The sequence below is a fragment of the Castanea sativa genome, chromosome 9 (assembly GCF_040712315.1).
Source record: "Castanea sativa cultivar Marrone di Chiusa Pesio chromosome 9, ASM4071231v1".
NCBI lineage: Eukaryota > Viridiplantae > Streptophyta > Magnoliopsida > Fagales > Fagaceae > Castanea > Castanea sativa.
Genome location: NC_134021.1, coordinates 32,715,141 through 32,726,839, shown reverse-complemented (window position 1 = coordinate 32,726,839; position 11,699 = coordinate 32,715,141). Strand labels below are relative to the sequence as shown.

Sequence of the window (11,699 nt, the reverse complement as noted above, 5' to 3'; positions counted from 1 at the left end):
GGGAAAGCACATATGATGTTAATCAGCACCAACGAAAGCACTGGGCTGTGGTCATTATGTCTAGCTAAGAAAGCAATTTGATATATCTCAGCAGGATGCATAGATTCAAATTTAGACATCATTTTTTTATTTGTGAAAAAACTTTAGTCGAGTAGTTTTCTACAAAACTAATATGCATACCTGGAACATCACTGCAAGAAGTTTGTTGGCTTCACCACCTGCTGAAGTTATCTGGCCCATCACACCACATGGAGCTCATATTGATTAAATAAGGCAATACTTTCAAAGATATTGTCAGGTTTATATTGGTCCAAATCCATGCATTAGCTTAGGCTTGTTGTACTATTACTTATATTAGTTCTCAAGGTTCGCAATACAAGTCATAGTGGTCATATATATATAATAGAATACAAACAGTTCTCCTTCTAAATGGTGCTAGAGCCAGGGTCTTAAACCCTTTTCCTTGCCTTTTTTTTTTTTTTTTTTTAAATTTCTTGGCCAAACCCTTTTCCTTGCCTTTTTTTTTTTTTTTTTTTTAAATTTCTTGGCCAACAGTACGTTCCATTATATACATATACACACACATAAGTAGAAAGCAACAATAATTATGTTAATGGAAGGATATAGGGATTCTTTGTTTGGACCTTTTTTTTGGGGTATAAGGTGTGAGTTAGCAGTAATAGTTTTATGGGCCCGTCCAATTCAGGCTTGAACAATTGAGGTCCAGCTTTGGACTGACCCGCAATGGACTACATTAGTGCAGCGAGCTAGTCCCTGAAAGTGTTTCGTGCTATTGCAGCTGGCCTTTAAAAGGCAGGCCTTATAGTTTTTTCTTATTAATTTGCATAAAGTTGTTTTGTGACCCCAAAACCTACTTATATTCAGTAATTTAATTGTTACTATTTTTTTTTGGGCAAATTACAACTTACCCACCTGTAGTTTGGCTAAAATTTAAGTTGCCTACCTGTGGTTTAAAATTTCACACTTTACCTACTTGAGGTTTGATGAAAATTTAAGTTGTCTACCTGTGATTTGAAATTCCATAATAAAAGTGTTCCGGTGGATAGTTTTTTATCTTATTTAATATTATATTTTTATGTTTATTGTGTTTTTAGAGAAGAGAGACATAAAAGCTGAGCAAAATTACATATTTAGCTCTATTTTTAACAGAGGTGGGTTATAGAAATCTAACTAAGCTAACCTCAGGTGGGTAAAGTGTCAAATTTCAAACCACAAGTAAGAAACTTAAATTTTGACCAAATCACGTGTGGATAAATTGTAATTTGTCCTTTTTTATAAATGATACATATAGAACAAAAAAATAACTATGCCCATTACCTATCCTATGGCCCTCCAAAGGAAAAACCCAAAATTTCCTTCTAAGACATTCCAAAGTTCAAATTACCATATATCATCAATGTCTTGAAAAAAATAAATAAATAGAACAAACAAACAAACTAATCTGCATTCCCATCGCGCCGCCAACCCCCTCAATGTGAGCGCATGGTCTTTCATAAGTTCCGGGCTCCATCACCTAGCAAAACGCTAGAACCACTGGTCTCTCCCTCTCTCTCTCTCTCTCTCTCTCTCTCTGTTTAACTTGTGAACAAAAAGCTAGGTAGCAGATTTACTGCCTAGCTGTACTACCTTTTTTTGCTTTTGTTTTGAGATACTGTGTGCTATACTGCTATACAGCTGTGTTTTAATTTGTGTCTATTTTCTAATTTCTTTTGTTTTTTCTTTTAAAAAAAAAAAAAAAAAACTTGTGACTGTCCAATTTCTTTACATTTTTATTTATATAACTTTATTGTCGTATTTTTTTTTATGGGTACATGTTTTATTTTGGGTAGAAATCGGTATGTGCTGTTGATTACCTGTTACTGTGCTATTGCCTAATGCAAAATGATAAGGTTAGTTTACAGTAAATGTCATATATATTATATAAAATGGTTTTGTTTATTGTACATTAATGTGTCTATATTTGGTTTAGAGCTTGCATAAATGTTTGCTTTTATCTCACTGAGTTTACATCATTAGCTAAAGTGTGAATAATCTATGAGCAATATATCCACAATTTATGCATATTTTAAAAGAAAAAATATTTAAGATTCAGAAATTGTAAATGCCGATAGACCGTCTAAAATAATAAACCATCTAAAAAGTTTCAAAAATGTGAATCTAAGAAAATAGATAGATTTTTTTTTAGTAAAATATTTTTATTAATTTTATGACATCAAATACTTATATATATATATATATATATATATATATATATATATATATATATATATATCATTATATCTTATTCTACAGTGTGAACTAAAACAGTAAAATAAAAAATACAAAGCATAAAATATTTGCTTCGAAAGCCTAGAGAATCATAGCTATGAATACAAAATATTGGAGAAAAGCCCAAGGAGGAACCGCGGTTGAAGAGGATTTTGCACAGGTCTCATTCCATGCTTGTTGCTTGTTGGAGGGGTTACACTCCCCAATCCTTAATTCTATTTCATCCTTAAGTAGCTGAGCAATGGTGTGTGTGGAACAGGTATCCACTTGACAATACAACCGATTGGCCAAGATACTATTCCAATTCCAATGCACACACCCCATTGCCCCCAGTTCAACCTTTCTGTATTTGCAAACTTCTTCAAAAATTCCACCATGACCACCTGAAGGACTATGGTTATGGCAATAATCCCCAAAAACAACTTGTTCCTATGTATCCCTTTAAACACATTCTTCTTCTCAAGCTTTCTTGCATTGAATTCATTGAACACTTGACAAAGAACAAAAGTGTTAAAGATCAAGGTGTCATTTACCTTCTCGGTCACACCGAAGATTGATTCACCTTTGAATTGCAAGGTCAAGAGAATGATAATCTGATACAAAGCTTGAGCTAAGAGATTTCTCCACATTATGTTGGTAATAAGTGGTTCAGTTCGACCTACTGGTGGCTTTGTCATCAACTCTTCGGTGGGCTTCTCTGTTGCAAGAGCTAAAGCACCCAATGTGTCCATAATTAGGTTCACCCATAATAACTGAACTGCTGTTAATGGGACTTTTCCAGCTGAGACAGCTGCCACAAAGTTTATCACAAGAGCAGCAACATTCACGGTGAGTTGGAACTGAATGAACTTTTGGATATTGGTGTACACACATCTTCCCCACCTTAAGACTGTGGCAACGGAGGCAAAGTTGTCATCCAAAATGACAATATCTGAGTTCTCCTTGGCCACTTCAGTGCCTTGAATTCCCATTGAAAGTCCTACGTCAGCTTCTTTTAATGCTGGTGCATCATTTGTGCCATCCCCAGTGACTGCAACAACATGACCTTTTTGTTTCAAACATTCTACCATCAATAGCTTGTCGAAGGGAGATGACCTTGCCATCACACAAATTTTATCAACTCTCTCCATTCTCTCCTCTGGTGTGTAGTTTCTGAATTCGACACCTTCTACTACTGCTCCACTCATGTCTTGATCAAACCTTAGTATTCCACATTCAGTGGCAATAGCTTTTGCTGTGAAAACATTGTCTCCAGTGATCATTTTGATTTTCACACCCGCATTTTGGCAATCTTCCACAACTTTCTTTACCCCTGGACGACAGGGGTCCTTAATACCCACCAATCCTAATAGGGTCAAACCTTTTTCTTCTATCTTTTTTTGTTCGGAATCATGTTCTTGATCTTTTTCTGAAACTTGCTTATGTGCAAAAGCAATGCATCGAAGGCTACTGGCAGCCATACCTTGAATAATTTGCTCAAATTTCATCTTTTCACCACCATCTAGATCTTTCATAATTCCAGAAGCATCATAGTAACTTGAACACATTTTCAATATCATCTCTGCAGCTCCTTTCCAATGTACATGGATTGTGTTGTCTGCATTTCTCCTCATTAGGACTCCGCTTCGTTTCTTTTGAGAATTGAATGCTTCAACATAAAGAATCCTGCAACTTTGCATCAATTGTTCCATTTCCATGCTAAGCTCCAAAACAGCCCATGAAAGAATTGCTTGCTCAGTGGGACTACCTGAGAACTCAATTTCAGATCCTGAAGCAGGCTTGTAAACACTACCAGTTGTGTTTAGAGAAACTCCTTCTTGTAGCAGTTTGAGAAAATATGGAGCAATTGATGAGTAAGTAGTTGGTACAAAAGATTCTTTCCCTAACCAAAACTTAGTCACCTTCATTTTATTCAGAGTGAGGGTGCCTGTTTTGTCAGTACAAATGGTGGTGGCAGACCCCATGGTCTCACAAGCAGAGAGCTTTCGCACCATAGCGTGATCAGCCATCATTCTTTTCATGGAATAAGCAAGTGTAAGCGTCACAGCCAGAGGCAAACCTTCTGGAATTGCAACCACGACTATAGTAACTGCAGCAGCAACAATCCCCACCACAGCATTTAGTATGTCATTGACCTTGGTGCTGCTACCATTGAACTCTTTATTTCCATTCTCATCTTCAGTATTCCCTGTGAAATATCGAACCAACAAGACTACAAGAACTAGGAAAGCAACTACCAAACCAACCTTACCTATTGATGAAGTTAGTCTGTTGAGCCGAACTTGCAAAGGTGTTTGTTCATTGGTGTCGCGGCTGATTGAGCTCATCATCTCTCCCCATATCGTGTTCATCCTAACCGAAGTGACTAGCATCCGAGCATAGCCATCAACCACCTTAGTACCAGAAAACAAAAATGGATGACTGCAATTTACTTCTACATGGTCACTTTCCCCTGTCATGCTAGATTCGTCCACTTGCAATGAATGTCCGTCTAAGAATAGCCCATCTGCTGGAACTTGATCTCCAATCTTTAAGCAAATGACATCTCCAACGACAATTTCAAATATTGAAATCTGCTGACGTCTCCCAGCTCTCACAACTTCAATTTGGATATTGTTGCTAACTTTGGATAACTTGTCAAATTGTCTGTTTTGCCTAAAGTTACTTATGGTAGAAACAGCAATGACAAGAAATATAGCAACACAAATATGCTTCCACCGTCATACCATCCTTCTTTTATTCCATTCTCTTTGATGCCAAACACAAGAGAAAGTACAGCACAGCCTAGAAGGATGAGAATGGTAAGATCCTTGAAGGCTTCCACTACAAAATGGAAGAAGCTCTTTGTGGGCGGTCTTTTGTACGTGTTTGTGCCAAAAGCCTCGTGTCGGTGAGCAATATCTTCAATATTGCCCTGAATCCCGCTTTCAACATTGGTTTTAAGATCAGATGCCAGTCTATCAATGCCTCCAATAATTTGGAGTTTTTCAATGTTTTTCTCTTTCACAAGCTCTGTGAGAGTTTTTTGATCGATTTCTGTGAGACTTGCTTGATCAGCTTTCAACCTATTGTCTTGATTGAGATCCATAATTATGAATGAATGGGAAGGTGAAATCTTGGTATTTTTCTTCTTTGGTAGTGAGGGTCTAGAATAATAGATGGAAACAAAAGCCGATAACCATCTCTTTTTGGGTTCACTAAGGAAGTTTGGTACACAAAGTAAATACTGAATCTGCTCCAAGTTTTCTTGGATATTAAAAGTAGACATGGTTCAGAAAGTACAGGATGAATGTAAATTTAGCAGCTCACTGAAAATAGTCTTTTTAAGAAATCAAGGAATTGACAATGTAGTAATTAGAAGGCAAGAACAGCAAATATATATGCTCACGAGCAAATTATAAAAGGATGAATGAGCAAAAAGGTTTTTAGGAAATTACAATAATAAAAGAAAAGAAAGAAGGAAAGGGTGATGAATATATGTTGTGATGCGAAATGGATGAAATCTAAGGATTTCTTTGGCTAAGTCTATATTGTTTACCTAAGTACAATTTTGGAATGAGTTGTTTGGAACGGAATAATATATATATAGGAGGAATTGGATTAGGGAAGCAAGGGATTGACAAAATTAATGTAGTAGTAAGAAGAAATAATATTTCCGTACGAGTGAATATATGATGATGAAGGATGAATGATGGAGAAAGAATTTAGGAAATAAAGGGAACTAAGAAAGTAATAGTGGAGATATGTCGTGATAGAAAACGGAATGTTAAATATATAGCCATATAGGCGTGTTCATCGTGTCGGTTATGAATAGTTTGTAGGCGTGTCGGTTATGATACGTATGAACTAAGGAGGGCGCCATTTTTGAACAATTTCTTTGGATGTTGCGTTGGGTGCTTCTTCCCTTTATGCTGCTCTTGCTTCTCCAGAAAGTTGCTTAAAGCGCAAGTACAAAGATAAGGTCAGGGGGGTGATGTGTTGGACTTGGATCAGACGCTTCCTCCAAATAATTAGGAACTTTCATAGTCATAGTCGTATACGCCCTTCGTTTTTGTCAATGAAATCATTGAAGTAAGGTATCCCCCCATAAATGATTTATTTCTTTTTTGAGGAGTTAAAAAAGAATACTTCGCTATTAACTCTCACACACAAGGGAGTGGGCGCCGGAGAGGTATAATAAGACTTAAAATACTAGCAACTTCACAAGGGCCAAATGTTATGTGGCTTATTTGTACAAGTATTATATAAGCAAAATTTATAGTCAGTTGTGTGATTCATTCAAATTAGTTAGATTAGATTTGGAATATGTAATGACAGATTCAAATTTACTTGCTTTTAGTTTTATTGATAATAAATTATATGAAGCTAGTGGTTTTTTTTTAGCATGGTTTTGAAACCCGAACTATACAATTTGACCGAAAAATCGCAAACCTCTCAATTTTGCGGTTTTTTTTTAGCTTCAAGAACCGTTCTATAAAAAAAAGCAAGAACTCGTACAAACCATGGTCGGACCTTACGGTTCTAAGAACTATAACCGGTTTTTGAGGTTCGGACGGTTTCTTTTTGTCTTAGCTTTTCCGGTGAATTTTGGCCAATACACCGGTATGAAGTTATGATCAGATCTAGAAGAAATGAAATAACACGAAGAAGAACAAAGATCGGAAGGAGATCTGATAATTTCAGATCTTGAACAAATGGATTTAAAAGGGAAAAAAAACAGAACCAGAGAAGAAGACAAGTTCCTCAAAAAAAAAAAACACAGCGAAGCAGGGTCTGCGCCAAAAGGCCCAAAACAAACACCACACTTGCTCAACAAATAAACAGTAAACACAAACTACATCAGATTTAAAAAAAAAAAAAAAAAAAAACACACACACACACAAATTACAGTAACACTTATCTTCGTCTTCTGCCAACACAGTCACCGATCACGCCTTCGTCTTCTGCTGCTGCTGCTGCTTCTTCTTTCTTCTTTTTTTTCTTCTTCTCTTTCCTTTTTCCGTTGATGGAGCTCTGTAATTTCCTCTTTTTTGCTGAGCTGTGTTAAGAAAATAGATAGATAGATATTCCTTCTCAAAAAAAAAAAAAAAAAAGAAGATATTACCTCCTTAGAACTTATCCTAAATTTTGACAATAGGGACAATTTTAAGTGATTGTTTAACTATGAATATATAATTTTTTTTTTTTTTTACTTAAAAGTTTTATTATATTTAGCTTAGCCCTCCTTTAGGAAAAATTTCTGACTTTACTACTGTATTAACTAGTCGCTAAGTGCGATGCACGGGACAGTTAATCTTGGAACGCACTTGTAGTTTTTGATGCTATCTCAATCCCTCAACAATCTTTACCCTTCTAGCAAAAAGGAAAAAAAAAAAAATATATATATATATATATATATATATATATATATATATTTCTCATCCTCAAACCAAACCTATTTAGCGCATCTTCTTTCTATTTGCTTCAAAATAAAGCATAACATTAATCTACCATATGCTTCTACCAGTTTTACAGTAATAATTCCCCATGTATAATCATTCCCATCCAAAATATTAGCACACAAAACAAAACTCCCCAATCAAAGCATCGAAACGTAAGAACATATGGAAAATGCAAAAGGTACTTCCAATTTTACAACAAAAAGCTTACACAACTTACATCAATAAAAAAATAAAATAAAAATTTTAAAGTGGGCGCATTTCATGAATTAGCCCATCCATTACAGTGATGACTCCAATTTTTCTAAAGCCTCGTCTGATATGTTGGATTTATGAATGCAATATTATTCAAACTATGAACATTTCCAATTAACAGGAAACCAAACAGGTTCAAGAGATACACCTAAAAAGGGAAACATGAAAAGAAAAAATTGTCAGCTCAAATTTTATTTGCTTTAGTCAAATGAGTTCCATAGCAGCAAATTGCTAGCATCATAACTCATTTAGTTCATAAATACAATAATAGAATACAAACAGAATAAATTGCTAGCATCATAACTCAACTAAATGGTATAATCACATAACACATCAATTTATGAACTTAAAATAAAATATGAGGCAAGAAAATCCATTGAGAAAAAAAAGTACTCACAGTTAATATAAGCCTATGCACCATAGAACTATGTTAACCTCAATATCAAATTACAATGGCTACAATACAACTTAAGAAATGAATGCAACATAAAGAAAAGAAACTAAATAAGAAATGAATAAGTAGATTCAAGATACCTCCATATGCACTGAAACTTTTTTCAAGAGAAAGCAAAAGCAATCACCTTTAAATCAATATCTACAAACATTATTTCATGATACTATTATACGAAGGACATAAGCAATAAGCCTGAACCCAAAATATTCTTAGATGCCTTTTTCTATATACCCATAATATAGTAATTCAGAATAAAGCTTATTTCAGCATCAAACTTAGCAAAGCACAAAAAAATCAAGTTTATAGCATAATTTTAACAATTATAGCAGAAATATCAGCTATAAATCAAAATGGCAATCAAGAATATATATGTACATTTCAAAGTGGCAAGGATCAAAACATGTGCATATCTCTAATTTTAGCATGATTATATGGATTAAACAAACACAGTAAGGATAAAATATATACACACACACACACTCACATTGAATCATTAAAATCACTATTATTTCCATGGAGATAATTCACTCTACCATTAAACTCAAGCCCAGATGATTTTTAATGAGCCTTATTGACTTATGGTTATCTACAAGAATTGGTAACCATCACCGAGGAAAAAAATATCCAGAGTCTTCCAAACTTAAAGATTGTCACCATTCCCATCTCTTAAGGAAAAGGAAAAGAAAGGCATGATTGTGTTTCTTTTTCTCTATTTTAAAAACATCATTGACAAATACCCAAAACCAATTAACCCAAATACTCTAAACAAAAAAGCAAACCAAATGTGACACAAATATCCTAAAGATAGAAGATTCTAACCAAATACCTTTATCAAAACAAAATATAACCTAGAAACAAAAATCAAAGATTTAAAATCAATCCGACCAGAATACCCAAAACTAATCATATTTAATGCCATTATTGAAAGGCCATAAGTTCAAAATCAATCCAACCAAAATACCTGTTTTAGATGGTGTTTTTGGGAGCAAAAATTTATGTTGGTTTGGAATTTTGCTGCAGTGGAAGGCCAGACAGAGTCTTTTATAGATCATATGTAAATCGTGTTTGAAATAGTACTGAAACCTAAATCACCTGAATTAACTACATTTGAAATTACCTGAATTCTTTCTATCTTTCTCACGATGTCAAAAATCTTCTGAAGTACTTCTTTCTTAGATTTTTGATGCACTTACAAAGACAAAATGACATTTGAGGAGTATTTAGTAATTCACCCAGTGAACGATTTTTAAAATTCAGATTTTTTTTTTTTTTTTTAAAGTTGAAATCTTACAAACATGAGAATGTACTTGGTGAATCTAGTGGACTTGCACAACATGACTAACCCTCCAAGATAGCAAGATATTATCACATATTAAGATGCATCAAACAGGAAAAGTGCAAGAAACTAAATTCATATTAATGGATAAATAAGAAAGGATAATGCATTAAAATTTAAAACAACAATTCCATAACAAAAGAATAAAGGGTAGTTCAAATAGTTCATATTGTTAATCTCATGCCTTAAAGGAAACAACAATTTCTGAAAAATTTATTGACTAAGTTCTTTTAACAAACAGGCAGAGCACATCATTAAACAAAAAATTGAAATAAATAGATATTGAGACTTGAAGCTCAAATATTTGACATACTAAAGTAGAAATGGAAATCCAATTCAGATGCAAAGTTTGCATTATTAGCCTCGTTGATCAAATATGACAAAACTCATCTCTAACATTACAGAGTGTGAGTATACTAATGAAATACAATTTAATAATAAAATTGACCTAATCATTGTGATATGTGAACAACATGGCCTTTATATCATAACCCAGGAAAAACTTTAATTTTAGAAAAATATACACCGAAAAACCTTGACAACAATGGTAGAAAAGAAACATGGGAAATGAAAATATAAAGAAGGGAATATATTTCAACAAAAAATTAAAAACGGCATAAATGAAATGGCAAACAGAGCTTTATTTTTTGGTAACATGAATCTATGTTCTTCAGAACTAAATCAATCCATGAAGATCTCCAGAGATTTCTCTTTGGAGCGAAGACATACTCAAAACAAATTTAACCCAAATATCCAAAAGAAACACCAAATCTAACACAGATAATTGATATTAAAAACAATTCTAACCCAAATTTCTTACTCAAACCGAATCTAAGCCAAAACCTGAATGCAATCCAATCCAATCCAATCAAAATACCCAGACCTAAATCATATCTAAACCCCAAATTTAAAGAACCTAAATCAAAACACAATACAATTCCACAATAGTACACCCATTAAATAGCACCGTTTCTGGTAGGGATAGAACCCAATAGAGAGAAGCCATTTTTCTGAGATTTTCAACCAAATAGAGAGAAATTGTTTCAAGTTTGTGCATAGGAAATACATTTCAGAAGAGAGAGAGAGAGAGAGAGAGAGAGAGAGGGAGAAGGGAGCGTATAGGGAGAAAAAAGTAAAGCGCTTGCTTTTTTTTTTTTTTTTTTTATATATAGTTTTTTATGGGTAGGAATATGAAACGGGTTTGCAACTGGTACCCAAGAGCCAAAACGTTGTATTTTTTTTTTTTTCTCTGAGAAGAACTTAATTTTTTTTGAGAAACTTTTAAGAAGAAAAACGTTGTATCTAATGAATCAGAAAATTGTCCTGCATAAACCACTGAACCAAAAGTCACCTCTTTTAAGGTTTTTTTTTTCTTTTTTTTCCTTTTTTTGATAGCAACCTCTTTTAAGATTTTTTAAACGTAAACATGACAGTAATTTATGTAAATATGTGGTGCAATGAAGAACGATCAACAAAAAGTCAAACGTTTCGATTATTAGTTATTATACAAATTAGCAAATCTCTTTGTCCTTTTTTTTTAATCAATCCTATAGCAACACGAGTTGCTTGTCAAAAAGTCGACGTATGGTGTAGTCCATTTGATCAGCGAATATTGGAAATAGTTTTTCCTCTGGGTTCTAGGTAAAAACTTTTTGGTCTCCAGAAAATGTTAGAACTAAAAATTGTTTTACAATTTTTTTTATAAATTGTTGATATAATGAGCAGTTATTGATAAATGAAAAAATTTATACTAATAGCAAACCCGAATAAGAACTAGTGAAAGTTTGCTACATAAATAATTTGTAAAAATATTATAAAATAGTTTGTGATAGGCTTGCTATTATTTAAACATCAGCATAACAGTTGATAAAAGCAAAAGAAATTTAATCATCTACTCAAATACAATATATTTGTTATCTATAAATTG

At 33.6% G+C, this 11,699-nt stretch overlaps 1 pseudogene; it reads right to left on the bottom strand.

The window, feature by feature from the left end:
• Window positions 1-2,297: 2,297 nt before the first annotated feature.
• LOC142610386 (putative calcium-transporting ATPase 13, plasma membrane-type) lies at window positions 2,298-6,521 on the bottom strand (annotated as a pseudogene).
• Window positions 6,522-11,699: the final 5,178 nt, after the last annotated feature.